The sequence below is a fragment of the Phoxinus phoxinus genome (assembly GCF_949152265.1).
Source record: "Phoxinus phoxinus genome assembly, chromosome: 4".
NCBI lineage: Eukaryota > Metazoa > Chordata > Actinopteri > Cypriniformes > Leuciscidae > Phoxinus > Phoxinus phoxinus.
Genome location: NC_136879.1, coordinates 36539731 through 36565524, shown reverse-complemented (window position 1 = coordinate 36565524; position 25794 = coordinate 36539731). Strand labels below are relative to the sequence as shown.

The window sequence follows — 25794 nt, the reverse complement described above, 5'->3', positions numbered from 1 at the left end:
AAACCCCCAAAACAAAACGGCGTCGCGTAGGGGTATAGTTGTAACATGGGGCGAGTTGTAACACCGATTCCACCAATCAGGGATAAGAGTCCTGTGATCATTTCAGTTTTTACTCACTGTCTCTTAGATATGAATAGTTGTCAAGGCTGCAAATAGGCACATGCGGATTTCCGTTTTTGACCAAAACTATATTTTTTGTGAGGAAACTTGCACATAAAATCATTTAATTTATATTAGATTAAACTGCAGTTTCTCAGTTAAAATATAATGCATTTCTAACCTGCTAATTTCAAACCATTATGCTAATATTGCTAGCTAAACACTGGTTTACAGTGGTGGGGTGGGTTGTAACACATCTTTAAAACGTGTTACAACAATCCCCTTGCCTACAACTCTTTTTAATAATTTTAGAGAATGCCTAGACAGTGGAAAAGAGAGATGTGTGAGGGGGAAAAAAACTTTTTTTTTTCAAGGAACTGAAGCGGTTTCAAAGAAGGGCAGGTCAGTCAGATCAGTTGTGAAGAAATAGCCATTGATGGCCGAAAATAATGGAAACTTTTGTGTTGTCTGTAAGGATCCATTTGGCAAAATCACAGCCAAAGGAAGTGTGGGTATAATGAGCCCCAAGGCGCACCAAGCCTGCACTCTAGGGTTAACAACATTCATTTGTCACCATTGTGACTGATTGAGTGTATATTCACACATTGACACACAAACTCTCACACACATTGACAGTGTTTTTGTTAGATCAACGCAGGTACACTGGAGTCGAGTGTTCATTAAGTATAAATACCGTTAGGAAGTTTGTTCTAGTAGACTTATTTACACACACTCCTGAGTTAACCCTTAAAGACCTAGAACATTTTTGGAGCACCTGACGCGCCTGTTTTTTATTTAGTTTTTCTAACCCATTATAGCAGTCAGCATCAAGTTCCATATATCATTTTAAACAGGAGAACTTAAAGTTTCCATCTAGCTCATTTAAATTTCCAATTTTACATAATTTTTTTCTTGGAATGGATGAATTTACCAGATTTAAGAAAAACGGTAGCACATTTTTTGTGATTTTTTTGTACTCAACTCCTCCTGAAGTTTGGATTTTTTCCTTTAGAAAGTTTTACTTGGATATTCTAGATATCCAGATACAATTTTGACTACAACAATCCCTAAGCAAGTTATAGCCATTTATCACAACAATATTAGGCGATTTTCAGTGTAAAGCTGGTGTTGTTGTTTTTTCAATTTACTGACAATGTAGATGTGTCCAAAAAAGTTCAGGAAGTAAAATAAATAGAAAACATTGTCATGGAACACTGAAGCAAAAGTGACATACTGTATATATCTATCTATGAACCAATCTGGGCATGAGGGTGGTACTAGCATCAACAATCATTCCTGTTTGGCTCAGAGAAACAAACCACATGGGTTTCTTTGACGAATCAATGCTGATCAAAACCTGATGACGCAATCACATTCACTACGGAGCCTCTGAATGTCCAAATGCGATTAACCCAATACCACATAAAAGCCGCGAATCTCCTCTTTACATGACTTTTTAAAGCATATAGATTGGATTAGTGGTTCGAAAGTAATTAAACATTTAAGAACAATAGTTATTTTTAGCCGCCGGCGCTGTAGGTCTTTAAGGGTTAAACAGAAAGTGGGTGCGAGTTGTTGACAGTCACCGAAAGGGAGACATTGTTTTGCATTGATCTTTTGATTGTTTCAATAAACCTGTTTACATTTATGAATATTTATAAATGCACACTGTCCCTTTCTGAAAGAGATAAGTCTAAAGTTGTCTTAAATGATGCTCATATATACAACCGTGTAGTGTATGAATTGTATAAGGTGGTACATTTTGTCATTCAACATCAGAGTCTAATAGCCCCTCCTCCACTACATAAGGGAAGCTGTGACCGTTGAGTGCATGAAGTGTTCAACATCCCACACTTTTGGGATGGGATTGGGATGCACCTTACATTTCTGATTTATCAATGCAAGTCACCCTTTATACTTCACAATTGCTTGAACAGAGCAAGAGAGTCATGACTGTCATCCTGAACAAGTCATACAGGGTCGTATGATCCACTGTGTTATGACAGACCTGTAGGAGAAAGTGTGAATTAATTGACCATTAAGTGGATACATTTATCCACACAGTAATAAAGTTGGGAGCAGGGGATCAGCAGGAGGAACGGTTAATTAAACAGCTACCATGACTAACGGGTTGAAAGGGGAATTTCTCGCTCTGTGTAGCACATCTTCATTCAGTGCTATTGTTGCTGGAGCTCTTGCCAACGAACTGAGGATCCACGTTACACACACACACACACACACACACACACACACACACACGCACGCACGCATATATATATATAAATATTTTTTTTCTTTTCATTTTTAAGTGAAGTATTACCATAGAACATGCTCCAAAGATAAAGTGTATCTGTGTATCAAAGATGACATTTTGGCATATCACTGAATCTTCAGTCTCAGAGGAAAAGGGAAACATGTGAAAGCCACATCCTGTGACCTCCACTGAAGGTCACTGGCCATCCGTCAGTCTATTCCGGAAGCAAAGATGGAAAGTCCATTCACAGTAAAATGGGAGCAGTTCAAATAGAGCTTGCTGAGTGTCTGATAACAGATATTGAAGGACCTCAAAGAAATGGATGGTCTCTAATGTTTAACCATCCCTAGATGTGCACCATGGCAGCAGACTTTTGATTTGAGATTGGCAATATATTAAATATAAATTGGGGGATAAAAAAAAGAAGAAGAAGTTTTTACCTAATTTTCTTGTTGAATATCATGTTTCTCTGATAATATCATGTTTCTCTGATAAATGTATGATATTATGTACTACTTGAAATATGTTGCATCCAAGGGGGTAATCCCTCAGCCGGAAACTGAAGCTTCCCCGGGCGCCGCCACTGATTAGCGGACCCCCACCTGCTGTTAGCATTCCATTGACTCCCATTCATTTTGGCGTCACTGTGACAGCGAATTACTTTACATCTTAGGCGTTTAAAGACCCCATTTGTCCATTATTTATTTCTAAAGAAACACGACAATGTACAAAAGGCTCCATTACCTTGTATCTTATGGCCCCATAGAAGCAGTTTTTGTAAAAATAGGCTAACGATTGCGTCATAACCACTCGACTCTCTGTCGCACAGAAGATACATTACCGTATAGACAGGCGGAGAAGCTCGCAAGCAATCGGATGGACGTGGAGGCATAAAGTCCGATAAAGTCAAGGGAGAAGCCAATAGAGAGTGATAAAGTTGCTCTTGCTGCTCATGGACAGCTAATTCTGACGCTGTCCGTCCCTGCAAGATTCGGAAGGGAATGATTCAGATTTCTCTCGGCACAGCTACTAGAAGACTTACAGCTGTCAGCAGGGGCGTGTCTAGAGGGGGGGCACGGGGTGGCACCGGCCCCCCCTGGAATATGATTGGCCCCCCCTGGTGCCCCCCCTCCAATCTCATTGGGTTAGATTTGCTGTCAACCAACCTGAAAATGCCCACCGCACCATTGGACCAGAGCGCTGTCAATCACTGTTTGATTTGAGACTAGCGCGAACGCGAAGAAGAAGTGATCACAGTTGCGCGTTTGTAAATCAGGAGGAAAGAGACACCACCGCACCATTGTCAATCACTGCTTGATTTGAGACTCGCGCAAAGAGGAAGCACAGTTGCGCGTTTTTAAAACAGCAGGAAAGTATGTAAGTTACACACTAAATATATTTTGAAATATCGAAGCTACAAGCCCAGTGTGAATTCCCGCACGACGCTGCAGTTAACAGTCATAAAGTGCGAGATAAGATTTAAATAGCTAAACTAAACAGCTATTTTAGATATAGGCCTAGAAGTTTTAAACGAACAATAGAAACAATCAGTATGCAAAGTATCCAAAGCTCAGCTTTGGGAAAGGAAATATAGCTACAGGTCAGCATACTGTGCCCAGGATGAGACCTGGATAACATTTTACAATGTATTTCTATTTAACACCGATATACTGTATGTGTTTTCCCGCTAATTACAGTGGATATAAGCGCAATTAAATAACACAATCACCTATTAAACATATTTCCATTATTATTGTATAAATATAGGCTAGGCTATATTTGTGTACCTCGAATGTGTATAAGTATTGGAATAACAAAGACGGTATGGAATTGGAAAGCTGTAGTTATCCAATGTTTTTGCCTTAAAACACCTTGAAATACACATGTGTAGATCAAGAAAGAAAAATTCCTCGGGGGAGCATGCCCCCGAACCCCCCTAGTAAGATTACTTTTCAGACCTCAGTAGGCTATTTAGAAAACTCTGTATACGACCCTGGGTGAAGACCATTTGTGCAAAAATATTTCAGTACCCGCTCCCTCATTAACTTTGGGCTCAGTCACTGTTATAAATATGAAGGGAGGGGTCCCTGGCTCCAAAAAGTTTGACAACCCCTAATCCATGCAAAAAAGAAAAATGTAGGCTAATACCATCTATATTTTGGTGATCTTGCTTAATATTTTCTAAACCAGTATTTATTTTCAGTTGAATTTTCTGATTGGCCCCCCCTGACTGGTTCTTGGTCCCCCCTGTGCCCCCCCCCATTTAAAATATCCTGGAATCGCCCCTGGCTGTCAGACAGGTTGCTCACGTCACATCTACGTCGTCAAGCTCAGTTTGAGCCTGCGCAGTTCGCCCGGCGATCAGGAAGTGAGTGCTTCTAATTGACTTCACTTTTCTCCGTTGAAACCTATGGAGAGAGAGTGGGTTGTGTTGTGTTGTGTTGAAATGTTGTTGATATAGTGCTTAGGAGGTTAATATGGTGTGGTTAAATGGTTATTATGGTGTTTGGATGGTTGCTTACTGTTCCAAAGCAAAAGAGCCAGAATATTGAGAATATATCAGAATATTGATAAATGGCTACAGCGTAGTAAGAACTTTGGCAAACTAGTTTGCCAAAGACTTTGCTTTTTTTGTGGCCTTTTTAATGATAGAGACTTATGCCAGGAATTTCTAAATCGTTGTAAAAATGTTTTGTGTGTCATTTTGTTTTTGTGCGGTTTCTAAGCGATTACTACTGTGTTACTAAGTTGTTCTGGTTGGTTTTTACAGTGTCTCTTGGTGGCTGGTGTTACCAAGTTACCTTAAAGGGGTCATATAATGATACATGCACTTTTACAAGTTGATTGCACTGAAATGTGTGTTGGCAGTGCCTGCACACAACCATCATAAAATGATAAAAATCCATCCAGTGTTTTTTTTTATTTTTTATCTCCTTATATGTTTTACCCTGTCTCAAATTGAGCTGTTCGATTTTGGTGACATCACAAAATCGACGCCCCTCCCACGATTGTTGATTGACAGCAGCGTTTTAACACAGACCCGCCCTCGCTCGTGAGCGAGCTGTCAATCATAGTCCGCGCGTCATTGTTGATATACGCATAGACATCATATAGATAGACGCCCTATCGACGGCTACTGCCTATTAGCGCGGTCGAGCCGTGGGGCCGCCATCTTAAACCGGTCACCCGCTCCACTCAGTGTATTCTGACGTTCTCAATATAATTAATAATTCCACGTTTATACTGAACAATGCGTTATAGTTATTATGTTATCCCCAGAGACTCCCGCTGCCATTCTTCAAAATATAGCCTCAACTGTTGTCAAGGCAACACTCCACGTGTGTTGTGTAAAAAACGCCCCACAGAACAGAGGGGCGGGGTGAGCAAAGCTCATTATCATTTAAAGACATATGCACTAAAACGGCGTGCTGAAAACAGAGCAGTTTTTGACCAGGTAAAATTTGTGTTTCCTTACAATACTAATGAGAATTTTAAATTAAAGTATATTACAAACTTTTTATTTAGACCCTAAATAATCATATTAGCTTGTACAAAAATGGCATTATATGACCCCTTTAACAACAAGCTAAGGTCTTGCATAGATATGTTATTGATGGTGTTTCTAGGTGGTAGCCATGTTGATGTTTTTCATGTTGATGTTTTTCTGCCAAGTGGTTGTTATGGTGGTTGCTTAATGGTCCAAGGCAAAAGAGTCTTTCAGAATATTGTTAAATGGCTACAACATTATTGAGAATTTAGTTCTACTTCAGATTATCATAAATCTGATATGATTGCTTTATATGACAGATTGAATTTAGGCTTTTATTCACATATAAACATTGATCAGACACACAAACAGAAGCTCAACCATACTTGTTTGACGCATGAGAAGAAACCTCATTGGTTCTTGCAGAAGCTCAAACGTGCTGCATAACACGAGAATTAACCTCATTGGTTCTTGAGGAAGCTCAAACATGATGCGTAACACAAGAATTAACCTCATTGGTTCTTGAGGAAGCTCAAATGTGCTGCATAACACGAGAATGACCCTCATTGGTTCAAGCAATGGGAGCATCTTTACTTCCCATCACGACACGGCTTTCTCTGCCACTTTCTGTGCAGTTTTGCTTGTGCTAAAAGCAAATTGTAGACTGTGAAAAGGTTTTTTATTTCTGTCAGAGACAAGGGGATGCCAAAGATGTTGTATTTGTATAGTTCTCTATACTATTTGTAGTATTAGGAGGATTATCGGTCTCTCTATTTATTTGACCCATAAATATATCAAGCTGAGTAAATCCTCTGGGATGACATGTTTGAAGCGTCCATCAATCACTTTCTCAGGAGTCGCCACTCATACCTGCTGCTCTCTGCTGAAGCCAATTTGTGCCTGTGTATATTGTATCGATCTATTCTGCCTGTGGGTCATATTCAATCACAAAGAATTTTAATGTTTGAATCAAGTTCTCTGAGTCCTTTAGGGGGTCATCAGTAGGTTTCAGCTCAAAGGGCAGATAAGACCGATGCAACAGCGATTCCTTGATGGAAACCTTTTCCTGAACACCAAAGAGACCCGTTGTAGTTTATGTGGTTCTCAATATGTTGACATGCTGAGTCCTTCATGGTCTATTGTCCACAAACACTGTCCGTTTTTGATACTATGGTTCTGAAATCAACCTTTCTTGCTCTAAAAGCACTTTCAAATGTCACTTTTTTTCACCAACTTATCGTCAACACAAAAAAGCCAAGTGATATCAAACATAAATAGCTGATTTTTACTCTTTCTGATATAAAGTCGTACTTGTCCATGCAAAAGTTGCTGCTATGTTGCTATGGTGTTATGGCTGGCTGCCAGAGTGTTGCTTAGTGGTTTCCAAGGTGTTGCTAGGTGGTTGCTTAGGAGTTTTGAGTGGATTCTAGGGTGCTAGACTGTTATCATGGTGTTGCAGGGTGATTTATAAGGTGTTGCTAGATGGTTTCTATGATGTGGTTACTGGGGTGTTGTTATGTTATTCCTATGATGTTGCTAGGAGGTTACCAGGGGTTACTATGTGGTTGCTAAGTTTTTACTGCCTTTCGTGTGTTTGACATGGGTATTGTGGATGGATTTATGGTATTGCTCGGTGGTTACTATGCTGTTATTAGATGTTTGCTGGGGTGCTCTGTTGGTTTGTTGTTGCTTGGTGGATGATAGGGTGTTCTGGGAGGTTTCTTGAGTGTTGCTAGGTGGTTACTATCATGTTGCTAAGTGCTTGTTTGGGTTTTGCAGGATGGTAGCTGATTACTATGGTACTAGTGGTTTCTAGGGGTTTGTTAGGAGTTTATTACGATGTTCCTGGGTGATTTTTAGGGTGTTGGTAGGCAGAAGCTCTGTAAGTTTGGGTGGTTTCCATGATGTTGCTATGTGGTTGCTAGGTTGTCACTATGCCATTACTGTAGTCGTTGCGGTGTTCTTTGTGGTTTCTATGATGTCTCTAGTTAAAATTGTGTTTCTAAGTGGTTGTTAGGGTGTTGCTAGATGGTTGCTTGTCTGTTCTGAGTGGTTTCTATGATGTTTGCTAGAAAATTGCTAGAAAATGTCTATGATGTTGGTAGGTAGATGATAGTGTTTAGAGTGTGTTCTAGGATGTTGCTTGGTGGCTATTAGGGTGTTGCTAGTTCTGGCCTTTTCTGGCAGGTTTTTTAATTGTGTTGTTAGTTGGTTGGTTGCTAGATAATTGCTAATTTGTTCTGAGTGGCTTCTATGGTGTTGATTTGTGTTTGCTAGAGTGTTGTTACATTGTTACCATGGTGTTGCTAGGTGATTGCTAGGGTTTTTGAGTGCTTCCTTGCTGGTTGACGGCAAAATAGCAATCCTCAAGCATCTATGATGTTTTGGTGCCTAAATATGCTGTGGGCCTTACTTCAAATTATGTTTATGGATGTTTTTACCTGCTTTATTGCCCAGCAGACTTAAAACACCTGCTTTCATGAGTATTATTCACGTGTATACAGAAGCAGACACAATGTAAGATGAGTTGCATGCCATAATATAATACTTTGGGTAAGTGGTTTTGAGAAATCTTAGCCCCAAATTTGAGCAATAGCAAGGCTTGCCTTATAGCAAGCACTACTAATTATTTCAGGTAACTGCAGGTCTCTCAACCGTAGTAACTCACTGTTCTCTGGAAGTTCAGCTCAATCATGTGGCAACTCGTGGTGAAATTGCTCTCTCTCCTCACAGATGCTGGACCTGGAACCAATTATCTGGAGATGTGTCTTGGGTCCCAAAATATCATTGTCAGGCTGCCACACACCAAGAGATAAAAGAGAATGAATGGAGTCAAATCCCAAAGTGACATGACAGACTGCCTTCTTTTCCCTATCTCCTCCAAAAAGATACTGATGTAAGGCCGCTGCTATACTGTAAATATCATATATTTCACATTTCCAGAGACCCCTATAATGTCCACAGATCATGGTTACCGTAATGCAATAAAATGGAAGTAAAATACGTACTGTTTAAAAGGTAGAGACTCAAGATTGAAATATTACTGTATAACATTATATGCTGGCTAGAATAGTGTGAAAGAATCAGAATTCCAGATGTAGTCTTTGTAACAGGATTCCTCCTCTTTTTGACCAACACATTTCCATGACCTTTCCAGTCATGTGTTATTACTTGACAAGGATTTTAAAAAATAGTTTTGATTCACACTGACTAAGTTAATGAATCATTCAGACCATTTTTTGAAAAGTCTAGATTTATTTGTCAGCTAGAAACGACTAAAGAGAACAATTGGATCACAAAATAGATAACTATCTGTAGATAAAGATTATGTTATTAATTACTCGCCCTCCTGTTGTACCAAAACCAGTAAGACTATCTTTCATCTTCGGAACACAAATGAAGATCTTTTTGATGAAATCTTGGAGCTTTCCGTCCCTCCATACAGCCTACGCAACTACCACTTTCAAGATATTAAAGACACCATTAAAGTAACCCATGTGACCCCAGTGGTTTTACCTCAATTTTATGAAGCTACACGAGTGCATGTTTGTGACAAAAACCCCCAACATAATTTACCACTTTATTTACAAAACATTAATATCAAATGTGCCTTTGCAAGAGCACCACAGCACTTGAGAGCAGACGTTGCATGAATGCGCATTGGATATGAATATTTTGTAAATAAAGTCAAATAACAATTTTATCAATTACATCGTTACACCAGTCATGTGACTGAATTTGTCATTGAATCATTCAAAACGCTGATTCACAGTAATGAAACAAGTAAAGTCTTTATGAATAAGTCAATGAATCATTCATTCAAACTATTTTTTTTTAATAATCTCAAATTAATTCAATATTTTTTAACTAGACTGCAGCAGTTAACAATTTTGTCAGACCATCTACTCTCTAAAAAATGCTGGGTTGTTTCAACACAATTTTGGGTCAAATATGGACAAACCCAGCCATTGGGTTAAATTTTTAAATTACATTTTTAACCCAACGTTTGAGTTTGTCCATATTTGACCCATAATTGGGTTGAAACAACCCAGCATTTTTTTAGAGAGTATTAATTTAAGTTATTTTGCTTAAATTTGGTGTGTCAATTCAGAATCGTGATCTCTATTTTTAAACAGAAAAATCGTGATTCTCAATTTATTCAGAATCGTGCAGCTCTACTGTGCTGTGTTTATTTAAAAACAGAAATCTAGAAGCAATGAGTCAAAATGATTTTCAGTGGTAATCAACATTGTGCCTTCTACTCTAGCTTATCACATACTAAATCCAGAACTTTCCTTTAAAACTAGCTTATAAGTGATTCATGTGTTGTGAGTTGATAGGACATATTTATTCATTCCGAGCAGATATTACTCTTGCAGCCTTGCAATGGGAGCAGATATTCTCACGTCAGAGCCTGACAGCTCACATTAGTGTCAAAAATGTGCTAAAAAGAAAAAGAGGTGCGGAACTGCTTCACAGGCCATTAGAGAAATCAATCGCAGGGCGATCAGCCTTTCCTGACTCCCCAGATCTTATGGACTGACTGATGGGTTTGATGTTCTTAGGTCACGTTTGAAAAATCTGTAATAAGCTTTGGTGAGATGCGCTTGTATATTGAAACAGATGCTGTCCCATCATGCTTTGCGGCTTCTCTTATGATGGCTATCATGGAGGAAAAGTCTCCAGTGGCAGAATCGAGGTGTTAAGACATTGTTTCCTGCGTGATTGTTGCCCTGAGATTGAATTAGAGCTATAAAATAAAATCAATGATGCTCCATCCATTTAAGAAAAGCTGGAATGACGTGGAGCCGATTACCCTTAATCATTTTCCAATGTTGAGCGGCTGAAATTTCATTGAAAAATAACAAGGAATGGGTGCAAATCAGATATAGATTAGATTAAACTCTCCCCTTTGGCTATTTATTTATTGGTCATGCATGGTTACCCATTTTAATGGAATTGTAAGGCGAGGTGGGTTTGGTTATTGGTTGTCTTTCATTCTGATGCTGATCAAAATGCTTTTAAAGATTATTGCAAATAGAAATGGTATGTATGCTAATAAAACTGTGCATAAATAGTGTGGTCCAAATGTCATAAGAACATGAAATTAAATGGAAAGTTCTAAGATACTTACAATTTGAAATACAATTTTGATGCAAATTATTTTCGTATCGCTGATAACCGTTAAATGCCCGAAAAGTATTTTGTGTAATAAATAAATCAGTCACTGAGACGGCAGTTTCTCCTCCGTCGCCTGCATATTAACTTAGCCTGTTTATTCTAAGTGTTTATTGTTTGTTTGGTTATGTTAATGTTATTTTGTTAGCAGTGTAGACTAGTTATGGGGCCATTTACACTACACCACTTTCAACTAAAATCGAAAAAGCGCTTTGGCCGTTCATTTGCATGAACTCGCGTTTACGGTCTGTCGTCTTCGCATGCACATGAATGGATGTCAATAACTATTGGTTTAATCAAACAATTATTTGGTTTAATAACCCATCTGGACATGCTCATTGACTCATTCGGTGCTGTGCGTCATCAACCCTAAACTAAATTTCGATTTTGATTCTGTAAACCATATCAGGAGCGGTTACCCGCTTAAAAGAACGATGTTTTTAAGAATCAAACATCACTGAATGGAACAAAAATACCGTCCGCTAACTGTTTGGATTTTGTCTCTGGCCTGTGGTGTGACACTTAAGTGAATTTAGGCATCACAAGATGATCATGTTTGGTTTGAAATATTAATAACTATTTTTTTTTACTTATTTAGCACAATTCCTTTTTTTCATTCGATTAAGTTTTCAGTCATTTGATGGTGAAAGTAATCTTGATTATATAAATAGGCAGGAATGAGTACCTATTAAATATAAAATACCCATTTAAAACATAATCTGTTCAAAAGTAAGAAATGGACACTATTTGACAGGCATAACGCAGAAAACAAAGCGCAATATACAGTCCTGCTCATTAACATATTGCTATAATGTCACTATTAACCTTGGAAATTAAAAGAATAGATCAATTTGAAAACAGCTCACTGTAGTAAAACAATAATGAGATATGCTATAATTCTGTTTCTATAAAACACTCTTTCTATCAGACTCGCAGTTAAACACGTTTAATATCACTTCATCATTTTGATTTCAAATGAAACACAAATACCTTTTCAGGTTCTCCAGATGGTTAAACGCTCAACAGTATTTAATTTCTCAAGAAAGCAATTCAAGATGTCATTATAACTCTTTTTCACTGTCCTTGGCACTTTCTCACTTCCTCTTGTCGCCTGAAAGCCTTTCAACGCTACAAACCGCCCTTCATCTCCTCTCACAAACCAGTACTGATTACCATCAGCCCAGAGCTTTTATCACTGGCTGAAAGTTTCGAGGAACTTTTCCCCAGTCTGTCCAACGGTGACTGCGCTCATGAAGCGTTTATTACCTCAGCGTTATTATGGGCCTGCTTTGCTGACAGTGTTATTGTCCTGACACCTGATTGATCGAAACAAGTCTAGTACGGAGACTGACGGGCTTCAGTGAAAAGGGCCTTTTAACCTCCACACAATAAAGCGAGGCGTCTCGACTCAGAGCGGAGTCCGCACGGAGTGATTTGCTCAGTCGTCCGTCACTGTCACTCTCCTTTTCTGCCACGGCGGCATCACTGTTTGTGCTCGTAAATACCTCAATCACAACAGGGCTTGCCCTCCAGAACGGTTCCTCACTTTCCTTATAATACGTATTTGATGTCATGAATACCGTACATTGTCCTTTTTGTGTTACTATTCCTGATGCCAACTTTTATATTTAAACATCCTACCTTTCTAAAGTTGGGGTTGGAAAGATTTTTAATTGCTTTGAAAAAAAACGTATCTTATGCTCAATAAGGCTGCATGTATTTGTTTAAACCTAGAATAAAACAGTAATTTAGTAAAATATTGTTACAGTTTAAATTCATTCCTGTGATGCAAAGGCTGAATTTTGAAATACATTATCTGTGATAGCAATTCGCCTCATTCGCGCAAACTGGAGTAGAATGAGGCTCGCGTCTACCGCGTCGCGCTAAACACCGCGCCGCAGGACCTCTAGACGCGCATAAACGCGTCTGTACATTGAAATCACTCGCGCCAGACGCTCAAGAGTGAGTGAGTAATCATTTTTAAAATTTACTTTAATCAAACCACGGATCCGTGATAAGTTTTGTGATCCGTCTGTTAGCACTATGATCACTTTGAGGGGAGGATAAATTTATCCCCACCTGGGATAAAAATAATTAAGCAGAGGCAGCGATACATTGACCAGAAAGGGGGAAATCCCACGCATTTTACGTTCTATTTTTTTACTTTTTTGTTGGCTTAGTACTTTTTGTCCCTCTCTGCTATTATAGTTTTGCAAGATGGCGGAACTACATGGAAGCCTCCGTGGACCTACCCGTCCCATGTATATAAAGATAATGAATTCTTCATTTATAAGGATAAGTCAGATAATTGGCCGGGGTATTTGTACACCATTGAGGACATATTTATTAATAAAAATATTGATTTTAGATAATAAAATACCTAAAAAGATACTTAGTGTCCCTTTAAAAAACGAGGACTTGCGCTTGAAACGGTAAAACCAATGCCATCGTTACTTTTCGTATCACTGTGTATGAAGTGTTGAGGAAGCCTCAGGAGCTGAAATTCAGATATGGTAATGAGCATTTCATGTCCAACATGCTCTGTAAGTTGTCGACCAATCACAACAGACTGGGCCATCTGACCAATCAGAGTATGCTCTCAGATAGAAGGGGATTAGAGAGACTGAGGCTGCGTCCAATATCGCACACTCTTGACTAGGTATACTATTTTGAATAAGTAATTACTTCACGACAGCTAAAAAAAAGTTCATTCTATATAGCGTGAATGTGTGTGTCACTTATGTTCTCACTTGTCTGCACCTGTTCTTGTTAGTCCCTGATTAGTTAACCTTCCTCCACCTGTGTCTTGTTAGTTACCTCATTTACCTTGTGTATATATTCTCCCCGTTCAGTTCAGTTATCGGTTATTGTTCGTGTCTATGTTATACACGCTGTTGCGTCCTGCTCACCTGCCTGTGTACATTAAAGCTTTGTTATATTTTATATTTAGTCTGTCGGCTTCGTCAGCCAAAGCGTGACAGTGTGTAGAATGTAATCCGGACGTACTACATTCGCCATGTTGTCATTATCATGTGACCTACTACCAGTGTCAGTTGCGTCATATCACTACCATTCATAAACCCTCTCCCGTGGCCTCATGGGATATAAGTGTCTATCATATGCACACTTAAGAATCTCACAGGAAGTAGTATAACTCTTTTATGAGTACTGTGAAAATCAGACATACTTTTTTTCACCACCTATATAGTAGGGAAGTATGCGATTTCAGATGAAGCCAGAATCTTCAAACGAACCGTTTTCAGTCTCTTTGAAATATGAGTGCAATGTATATTATGAGAAAATGAAAGTGTTTTTTTGACCCTGGATGCATGTAAACCTGTTGTAGGAGACCTCCAAAACAAAATTAGCCTCAAAATTAACCTTTAAAGTCGCATAATAGGGGCACATTAATCACTGCAGCTGCGCCATAGGGAAAGTATTATTACAGTAAATTGAGCATTAAGTTGTTCTGTCTGTGGTCAAGGATGCTTTGCTTATAGACTAAATATCTTTGAATGTAAACCAATCTACAGCACATCTCCTTCAATACAAGTTGTTTTTAGTTTTCAGCAACCATTTTTTCCTTTAGTCTTCACAGCATTTGGTGGTATGTGAATGAAGAGTTCAAACGGTCTTGTCTCTGCTATCAGCACCTGTTGAGTCCTCTCGCTTATGCCTTTCTCTCTTAAACGAATAAATTCTCACCATGTAGGCTTCACAGACTACAGTCCAGCTGTTCGAAACAGACAGAGCAGTTCTGTTTTACAGTGTCGTCCGCAGATTCCCACCCAGCCCACATGTCTGAGATGAAGCTTTACATCTCCCTAAAGGTCATAGTTACTGGAGACTGGATCAATGAGTTTGAACTTCCAGCACAGGTCTCAACCCCGCATGTGAAGCTCGAGTCGCTCTGGTAGTGATTAGAGCACAGAACTCTTCGACGACCTCCTTGTTCACGTCTGCACTGGAACAGGAATAACCACATGTATTGACCTAAGAAGTCGATCTGTTCAGCCAATGGCTCAGCATGCCGCCATTAATTATGGGAGAGAATGCCAACTTCTGAAATATGGAAAAAGAGCTATTCTTTGAGCTATTCTTTGTGCTTTTTCAAAGGGTTAGTTCACCCAGAAAAGAAAATTCTGTCATCGATTACTCACCCTCATATCGTTCCAAACCCATAAGACTTTTGACCCATGTTCATCTTTGAAACACAAATGAAGATATTTTTAACAAAATCTGAGAGATTTCTGTCCCTCCACTCTAAGTCCATTCACCCAAAAACTCTGATGCTTCACACCATTAATAAAGAGATCATAAAAAAAATCCAAATGATTCGAGTGGTTTAATCCAAGTTTTCTGAAGAGATATGATCGCTTTATGTGATGAAAAGATTTCATTTAAAGACAGCCCTGCTGTGAGCTACGAGGTTGTTAATAGATGGCATTTGCTCTGTTGAAGCAGTCAGCCCACATTATTTCAACTTATTTTTTAAATTAATCATGTTGAACAGCGGAATTCGTGGTGAAAAACTACATTAACCATGATGCTGTACAGAGAATTCCACTAATGGAGACAAGCAAAGCGTGCCAAAATAGCTCTTTACCACCGCCTACTCTCATGAAGCACTGTTGTTTAGCTACTCAGTACTTGAGCAAATACTCGGTACTTTCCTTGATTATTACGCAGGAATGAGAGTATAGTTCCTAGCCATATATCGGCCTAGAAAATCGAAATCTTCATTTTCCGTCATTCTTAGTACACAATGTAACTACAGAAGAGTCAAGGTTTAAATAGGAAAAATATCGAAACTCTTTGGTCATTTTTTTTTAGAGAGATGCTAACGGTCTAATCAGATTCAATGATCTATGCTATTGCTAAGCCATGTTAAAAGTGCTACCGCCAGACCCGGATATCGGCTGAATGGATTCGAAAACGGTAAAACTCAACTGTTTAACTCTATGGGAGTTGGAAAATGAGCCTATTTCCAAAAAAAGTGGAGTGTTCCTTTAATGCATTACAGTCCTTAAAATCTATTGTGATCTCAACATTCTGGCCATATAATACTTAGAATATTAAAATCAACTGCTGGCGGTAGATCCTTCTCCTATTTATCACCCAACCTCTGGAATAGCCTTCCTAGCATTGTTCGAGAAGCAGAAACACTCTCTCAGTTTAAATATAGACTAAAAACACATCTCTTTAACCTGGCATACACATAACATGTTATCAATTTCTATTATTCAAACCAGTTGAATGATTGTTAGGCTGCACAAATGAGATCAACCGGAACCAGGAACACTTCCTATAACACCCCTTGTTACATCGTAAGAATACATCTATGCTAATATTAGTCTGTCTGTCTCATCCTTATCCCGCGGTTACTGTAGTCAGCCGGATCCGGTTCATATCCGTACCAGATGCTGGACCTGCACCTAGACACGACCAAAACGCAATCCTGAAGGCCAGCAGAGAATGTCCAATCTTCAAGCAAATGAACAGTTGAATCTGACTTGTGATTGATGCAGCCTGAATCATAATAATTGCAGCCCGATCTCATCCCAAGGCGTCATATACTGACGCTTTTGACATATCGTCTACATCCAACGCACATGGCACCCTTTAGCGTCAATATGAGACGCAGATAGATATGGGCCAGAAGGCGCCTCCTAGCGGTCTAACCCTAACCCTACCCCAGACCTAAACCCAACCATAACCGAACAAAGCTCTGTGCGTGTCATATTGACGCTAAAGGGTGCCATGTGCGTTGGATGTAGAGGAAATGTCAAAACTGTCAATATATGACGCCCTAGGATGAGAATGCGTTGAATAATTCATAATGATTCGGCATCGTGTTCGAACAGAGGAGACCTGATAGTATTATTATATAATTGACAATTTTTTAATTTAATAGTTTTATGTTTAAAAATGTTACATACTCACACTGAAGTAAAAACATGGTTGGTCATAATTATGAGGCTCAATCAGTAAATCTCAGAATTAATATTTTTGCTGCATTTGGGTTTATTATTGACCCTTACAGCATTTCACCTTATTGTTGTTGGTTTAGTACAGTTTGTTACCATGGTGACCAGAGTGCTTCTGCACTCACAATAGCAGTGAGTGGATGGGGGTGGAGTGGAGTTCAGTTAGTGTGATAGCGTTGGAGTAATTACTCTAATTATATGACCAGCAATGTTGCTGCTGCAAAACAAAGATAATCAGGCCTTTTCTTTTGCAGCTCCGTACACAAATCACGAGAAGAATGCTGCACGGCGATACCATCTAATCTCCTGTAAAGAAGTGAGATTATCTTGTTGTATAAGTCCTCTCTTCTTCAGCTCTAAGCACTTTGAGACTTCTTCTGGAAAATCTTTCTGTGACAGAAAGAGAAATGAGAAAATGGTGTGTAGGAAGGTGAGAGGCTGTTGGTTTGACTTGCACCTGCCTCAGGGCCGTATGTTCATTTTTTAGGTGTAAGCACTGGTGCTATAGTAGACTAAAAAGTCATTACTACAAATTAAAATGAATTATCATACAGAAGATTATGGCTGAAATTGTTATTGAACTAATTTATTATCTGTGCAGTGGTGTGGCAGTCAACAAAGTGGTAGCTCATTCGGATACACTGCTATTTGTCAGCTTTTGGGATTTATTTTACACCAGAATATATTGCATCTGTAACTCTGAACATATTTTTTCATATAATCACATTTTTATTTCTACAAATATTAATTTAGTTAAAGGGGTCATAACATGAGAAATAAAGTTTGCCTTGATCGTTTGCCGTACAAGAGATCGTTTTGATATTGCAGGATCTATGACGTCACATGAGCAAATACATTTGAACCAATTGACCAATACATCATGAAACCATAGGCCACACCCAACAACACCATAGGCCCCTCCCACTGGCATCCAGTCGCTTAAGGGCTGACGTTTGTCTACACCGCGTGTGAGCATCGTGTCAAAAGCAAAAAGAAACCATTATAATCACTTACGCTGTCTACACTGGATACAGTATACAGATGCGCGTTATACATGATACTGCATGCACTTTGAGGTCCTTAGAAGTCTTCACATCCACATTTCTCTCTTGAAAAAGGGGGTCCTCCTGATCATGTGATCAGTGATATTTTAAAGCATGAAGATGTCACATCCTCAGGAGCGAGCCAATGAGGAGTTGTAGTTTCAGATGGAAAGTTTGCATATGAAATTGGCAGTGGTGGATGCAACACATTACAAGTAATACAAGTTACATAATCATATTACTTTTTTCAAAAAACTAGTAAAGTAAAACGTTACTTTTAAATTTACAACAATATATTTTATTGTTGTTACTTTTTCAAATAATTAACGCAAGTTCCCATTTATCGACTGACAGATGCCAGATGCCCAGGCTCAATAGAACAACGTACGTGTGGCAACATTTTTGCAAAACGCTAAATATGTTGCGTCATGCACGTTTCGCAACGCTAAAAGTGCGTTTAATTGTGTTGTAACTTTTTGGATGATTTGACAAAAGAAACAGTTGCGATAACAAATCATAAAATAATTTTTATATGAAAATGTACAGTTTTCTATAACGTAAGCCAGGACTCACATATTTTCCAAGGGATAGAAGTGTTTTCTCTACATTAGATCAACAGTACTTCACCTTCATACAACATCCTGAGATAGCGGTTCACAGTGTTTGCCAGGTTGTCGTGCAATATGCATGTTTGCAATATGAATTAATTGACACCTGTGCAAAACGTCTTCAGGCTTTTGAAATCACAAGATGCACATACCGTGTCGATGGCAAGTGCAAAACCAAAGAACATTAAAGTGTAGAGTCAGTGACTTTCTCCTGGAGAAAATTAAAAATAGGCTTTGTTTTTGTCCCTTAAATACTGTAGAAGAAGCCCTTTTAAATTGCATTGGGTTCGCATAAAACTCTCCATGTGTAATAGTGTAATATGCTTGGATGATTAGTTGATCTCATTTCGTTTCAAGGTGCTAGTAGGTGCGGAATAACACATTAAGCAGATATTCTGCTGAACCTCGGAGAAAATAACCCATGTTAAATGACCTCCTACAGCTAGATCTAAATGCAGCTGAATATAACTTCATAGAAATTAAACACTGGAGTTGATTAGACATAGATGATTTCACAGTGTCCATGGGAAACGCTTCGTTCAGTCCCTCAATGGTTTATTTTTTATCTGTTCTTGACCTGGCAATGGGTCTTCAGTCTGTGATTTTCTCAAAGTAAGATGATGATGAGCACTTCGACCGCTCACTGTAAGAAGAGAATTAATATTCATAAGACCAGATAAAGACAAAAGCTTTCTTCTTGATCACAAAACGCAAAAGTAAGCCAACAACATATTCAACCTGATGTGGAAAAAGCTACACTGGTGTGAATGTTGGAAACAGTCCAAATGAGCTCAAATACACATTTTATAGCAGAGTGTGGAACAAAACATTTCTTCAGTTCTGCATGTATGGTCATTAGACTTGTTACTGGTTAATACTTTTATCTGGACCAATTAGGGGCAATCATATAAAAAATAAAAACAGATGCAGTTAGGGGAAGCTCATATTGAATTTGTTTAGTCATGAAGAAGATTGTATTCTCCTTCAATTTTTCTGAAATTGCAACCCGGCTTACAGTCGAACTATTCACTTGGATTTAGTTAATTTCACAATGTGAACAGCAGACGGCAAATTAACAAAGAACGTCTTTTACTGCAACGGTGAAGCCGCTTACTTCTAGAGTTGATAACCTGCATTAAAATCCATTACTGGGCCATGAAACCTCAGAGTGGAAAAAGAAATTAAACAAATGTCTTCGTATTCCTTTATGTGGGCCTTTGACAGGTGAAGCAAATAATAAGTAAATGGCGATAATGATACGTGAATGGGATTTGTAAATGCAATATGTAAAGTTTTTGCACATTTGAGCGGCACTTCAACATGTATAGATTTCCGAGTAACCACAGGTGTTGTTCATCACATTAACTATGAACACGATCCTCTAATTTGCCTTTTTTTTCTTGAAAAGTGTGCATGGAATATTTTTCTTTGAATAATGTCACTTGGTTTGATAAGTGTTTTTAAGTGTGGCTTCAAGGTCCCATTAAATTGGCATCTACAAGTGCTATTTTATGGCCTGTGCTGATGTATTTCCTGTTGCAAAAGGAAATACATTGTCAATTACAATGTATTACAAATGCAGTCAAGTTGTGAAAGGAAATATCTTCTAATAAAACAACCAATACAAACATGAACTATGATATTACTACATACTTACTAGTCAGTGGGAGGCGGTATTAGGGGGAGGGACTTCTCGTTCTAGAGAGAATTTGATCGGACAAAATCTGTGCAGTGCAACATGATTCTTCAATATTTTTTTATCAGTTTTTTTAGAAGAAAGACATTTGTCCAATTTAAAAAATGCTAAAAGTTAACTTTGACTCTTTTTTTGCATGCATTATGAAAGCATTGATTTTATAATAATTCACTTTTTATTAACTTTTATTGCATAATATGGACCTTGTCACTATTGACACAATGTTGTTTCTAGGGAACAAATGCAGTCCTTCATAAGATACAAATACTTCAGATGACTGTTAAAAAATCATGTTTACTCGCTAACAAATGTGAATATCCATACTTCATTTTGTAATGGTAAAAAAAAGAAAAAAGAAGAAGCTTTTCTGGACTAAAAATGTGCATTCCCACATACCAGAAAAATACTTTACAAGACTAGCCGGCAATAAAAAAAATAAATAAAATTTTTTTTTTTTTCTTTATTAACCATTTCTTGCCCTCTTACATGTATCCTGTCCTGGATGGAAATAAAATAGATTTGAAATATAGATAGAAGTCGAAATGACTTAAATAAAATAAGACACATTAAACTACCAATATAAGGTATTATACAGTTTAGCACCATTATACTGTATATCTGACCAGAGAATGCTGTACCTGACCAATCAATCAGATATTCCAGAGAGTTGTGTAAAAAAAAAAAGAACCATATTGAAACTGCAAACAAAAATCTGCCAAATGATGGCAGGATCTTTATCTGTGCTCCTTTTATTAACAGTCCAATGATTCATGATTCAAAAATCACATAGCTTTTGCAATGATACTGAAATGGAAATGTGCTATCCGAACTAAAATTGTCTAATCGTTCAGTGTACTACCGCCTTTAGCTGCAGTGCAAAGCCGATTGATTGATTTGATTTAAAGAACATTGAGTTTTAAAACACTGGCAAGGTGTGCTTTGCATGCAGTCACACGTTCTCCTCTGTAATTAAATTTTGTTCTTCTCCGGCACATCTTATAACACCTTTGCCCAGTCAATATCTGGGTTTGCTTTCTTTAACACATTAAAGTATAATTATCCTCAGTGACATATCGTTATTGCCGTCTCTCCGCTGCAAGCGATGGGACAAACACAACTGAAGTGGGATGGTTGTAATGTCAGCGTTGTATTTGCATGTGTTGTGTGAGTTTTATATGCAACTCGCAACTCCTATTAATTTCTCCTACAACTAAATCACACAGACTTCACCCAATCAGACGTGATAAAGATATTCATGGAACTGAGTATGACTGTCACACTGCGGAAAAGAGCCCAGAAGAGCTGTGAAATGAGATCGAGAATAATCAGCGTAAGAATAGGAATGATGAGGAAATTTTATGCAGAATAAACTCTCTCTCTCTCTCTCTCTCTCTCTCTCTCTCTCTCTCTCTCTCTCTCTCTCTCTCTCTCTCTCTCTCTCTCTCTCTCTCTCTCTCTCTCTCTCTCCTTTAGTTCACAGATTGAATTGTATTTACAATTTAAGACTTTAATAGCTAGCCAAAGAACAAACAAACTATGAAAAAATATCTCTGCACTTTGATAAATAGCAACACAAATATATTTTTCAATGAAAAGCAAAGGTTGCAAGATGTGTAAAAAGTGCACTGGTCTATAAATAAATTCTGCATGTAAAATGTATGAAGATTTGCAAACTGACAGTCATCTCATTAGCTAATATTATTAATCCATACATTGTGGTTCTAGCACACAGTTTGTAAAGATACATAAAACTGCATTATTATTATTAACATACCGACTGCATGCAAGTATGCACAGCTTATGTAGAAGCTGTTTTAGGTTCACACAATATTGAATTGCAATCAACATGCAATTAATGTTTTTATTTTGTTGTATATATTGTATTTACAGTTCTGCATCAGTATCTATCAGTCTACAAGGAATTTGAAGAAAATAACAAAAATATAACTTCAATATAAACTTAAAACTTAAATTATTAAATTTTAATTGTGTTGAAAAGTTGTTCGATTTAGGGTAGGGTGGTTTAAGTGATTTCCAAAAAAAACTTAAGTGAATGGTATTTTTAAAACATTTTTTTTCTGTTTTATGTGATTTACAGGAAAAAATAAGTCTTAATAAGTGTTAACTAAGAAGGCAACTCTGAAATTATAGAACAAAAAATGAGATCATTATTTACAAAAACTCAAAAGAAATGCAAATACTTTGTTTCTAAACACTTTAATTATAAGAACTTGTAAAATAAATGTTAAGCGTGTTAAGGAAATTAATACATTTTATGATGAATCACGGTCGCACCACATGACATTTTTTAAGGCTACGGCCAATTCATCTAGATGAAAAAAACACTAAAATCACTTGAATTTGTGTGTACACAACATCCATAATGTTTGAACAATTGCAACAGGTATTATTATTTTTTGTATTTGAAAATTGGCCTGTCGAAAATCCTTATACGTCATTGTGTATATATTATATATATATATATATATATATATATATATATATATATATATATATATATATATATATATATATATATATATATATATATATATATATTTTAGAAATCAACAGAAACAATATGAGCATAGACTGAACACGCATGCACATGATGTCACAGTTTCCACAAATTCATGTTTTTGTGGTTTTACACGGAGACGATAACGGTATCATTTTCAAAAACTTGCACTGAAAAACCCTTTTTCAAAAGTGTGCGTTTTGCCGTAAATCAACGGCCAAAATGCATAACATTTTTCGTTTTGAGTTGAAGCCGGTGTTGTGTAAACGGCCCCTGAGAGTGACTGCACACCATTGTATGTTTCAGAAAAATGTTACGTACAAGTACCTATGAATGCTAATGAAATCCATTTGAGAGCTACGTTGGAGAGGAAGATTTTCAGTAAATCACAACTTAAATACTGTCTACTTTAAGGCTATATACTGCTTTTTTATGAGATTAATTGTTCAAAGGAAAAGCTAATTTATGTTAAAATATCCATCTACACACCCAAATCCATTTGCAGACAAAATATGTATATGCCAAACTAGAATGCTGTGCTTCACATTACCCAGTAAAATGAAACGCCGCTTCACCAGCATTTATCTTTATAATGTATTGAATTCCCCCCTCACGCCTGGTACACGTGATTTACGCATCACTTCCCTTTGAGATAACTGCAAATTAAAACGGCTCAGTTTCATTATCTTTATTGAACTGTGTTCCCATTGCAGCTTGACGTCTCCCACATCCAAGCAGACTCCATTGAAGGGGACACCAGGATGGCACGAGCCTGTTTAAAGCTGATCTAATTATTTCATCTCAAAATACTTTCTTCTACCCCTGCGTAATGTGCAGATAGAGCCAGAAGTAAAGCATCATAAGGTCGATATGTCCTGAAAAATGTAAACGCTGTGGGCCTTTCTTAGCATTGCTAAGTATTGCTCTGCACATTTATAAAAAAAACGCTCTAAAACCGTTAAACGTTGTCAAATGTTTCTGTTACTGACATGAATTATATATCAAGTCACACAGCTAGTTGAGGAAGGTGCTGTTGATTTAAGCATTCAGACTATTTTTGCCTGGCAGATGAAAAAACATGGCCGAAGAACAACCCCATGGACTTACACTAAAGGAGGAACCCCAATCTAGAGACCAGAATATTAAAAATACTTTAGGGTGTGTTCTTTTGACTTGGACCTGTAAGTAACCAGTGAGCTCCAACCAAAACACACCGGGAACCATCTACACGCTAAAAAATGCTGGGTTGTTTTAACCCAATTTTGGGTCAAACATTGACAAACCCAAACATTGGATTAAAAATGCTATTTAAAAATGTAACCCAACGGCTGGGTTAGCCATATTTGACCCAAACTTGGGTTAAAACAACCCAGTATTTTTTAGAGTGTAGAAATGCAATCTTTTGTAGTAAATAGTTATCTTTTGACAGAAAGTATAAGATCAGCAGGTTCCACATATATTTCATTATTTCATTCATACAACGAAACTCTTTATTTATTTTTGGTAACACTTTATTTTGATGGTCCCTATTGAACATTCTGTTTGTAACTCTGAAACTACATGTCAACTTTACTCTCATTAGAGTATTAGTAGACTGTCTGCTTCACATCTGCTAACACTTTATTGTGATGATCCTCCAACAGACTTTCTACTGACTATAAATAACTTGGCAACTACATGTCAACCAACCGTAACCCATACCAGTCTAATACTCTTAATACTCTACTGAGAATTAGTAGACATGTAGGCGCAACGTTACTTATAGTCAACAGAATGTGTTTTTAAAGGGACCATCAACACAAAGTAAAAAAAAAAAAATCTTTTCAAATCTGTACTTTCAAATCTTCAACAACATTCAGATTATTTAAATTTTTTACAAACCAAAAAAGGAGGAAAAATTAGGTGTTGATTAAAGGCAAAAATATTACACTCCATATTTTGTGTATAAAAATGTCTAAAGTGAGCTGATCTTATTAACACCTTTTAATTAGAAGAATTATCTATTTATATTAAGTAACTCATGTGGAGTTTTATGAGTTTAAAATATGTTTTTGTCTTTTTAATGAGTATGTCATAGTCATTTGCTGCCTAACTTTTGACATATTCCAAGTGAGAAAAACCATATCGTGAAATAACTTCAAAGAAATAATGATAAAATTAAACATGAAATTACACATAAATGTATTGAAATCCTACTTAAGTTCAACTACAGGCATTTAATACAAATTTTAACTATTTTCATTGAATTGCAATTCACAATTCACACATACATAAAATGCAATATACATAATTGAAGCGCTCCATTTAAAGGTATGCTTAAGTGCACTTTTTTTTCCACCAGGAATATGAAGCCATTGTCCAGCTTCTCATCTCCGCTGAAATCCTCCTCATTTTCTCCCCATGGCATCTACAGCATGTTACGACTGTCAGCAACAATTAGACAGACTGAGTGACGGCCTGTTGTTTATTTGCACCCTTACTGTCCGTGATTTCAGCCATGGGAGGAATGATAAGGCCTGACATGATGCGCTCTAACAACCCGTCGCAAGGCCCCGTGGGCACAACTCAAGTGCATCATAACAGCTCAAATTAAATTGAAAACATTATGAAAATCATACCTTTTTCCTGTGGTGTAGTTTAACATTTGAATTTGATTTGAGGTGGCACACGGGATGTAGAATTGTAATTTGCTTTTTATGTGTTGCTCCTTTTTTGACGTTTGTCTTGTTTTAAAAAGTTTGGCGTTCATTAATTCACTTGTTTATTGTTTATTAAGTAGAATGCAATATGTAAGTAGAATAATACACGCACATGCCAATGTAATATACACTGCATACATTCCAATGCATTATGTGATATTTCAAACATAATTTATTAATATATTTTTAGTTTTTATACAGTATGATTATGTTTATGGGTAATTC

General features: G+C 37.4%; 1 long non-coding RNA gene across 1 annotated transcript in view; it reads left to right on the top strand.

Annotated features, from left to right (window-relative positions):
• LOC306997002 overlaps window positions 1-25794 on the top strand; it is a 162807-nt gene that overhangs the window by 80447 nt on the left and 56566 nt on the right. The window contains exon 2 of the long non-coding RNA XR_013797234.1: window positions 8574-8736. This is a non-coding gene — a long non-coding RNA (uncharacterized lncRNA). The remainder of the gene's footprint in view (window positions 1-8573; window positions 8737-25794) is intronic.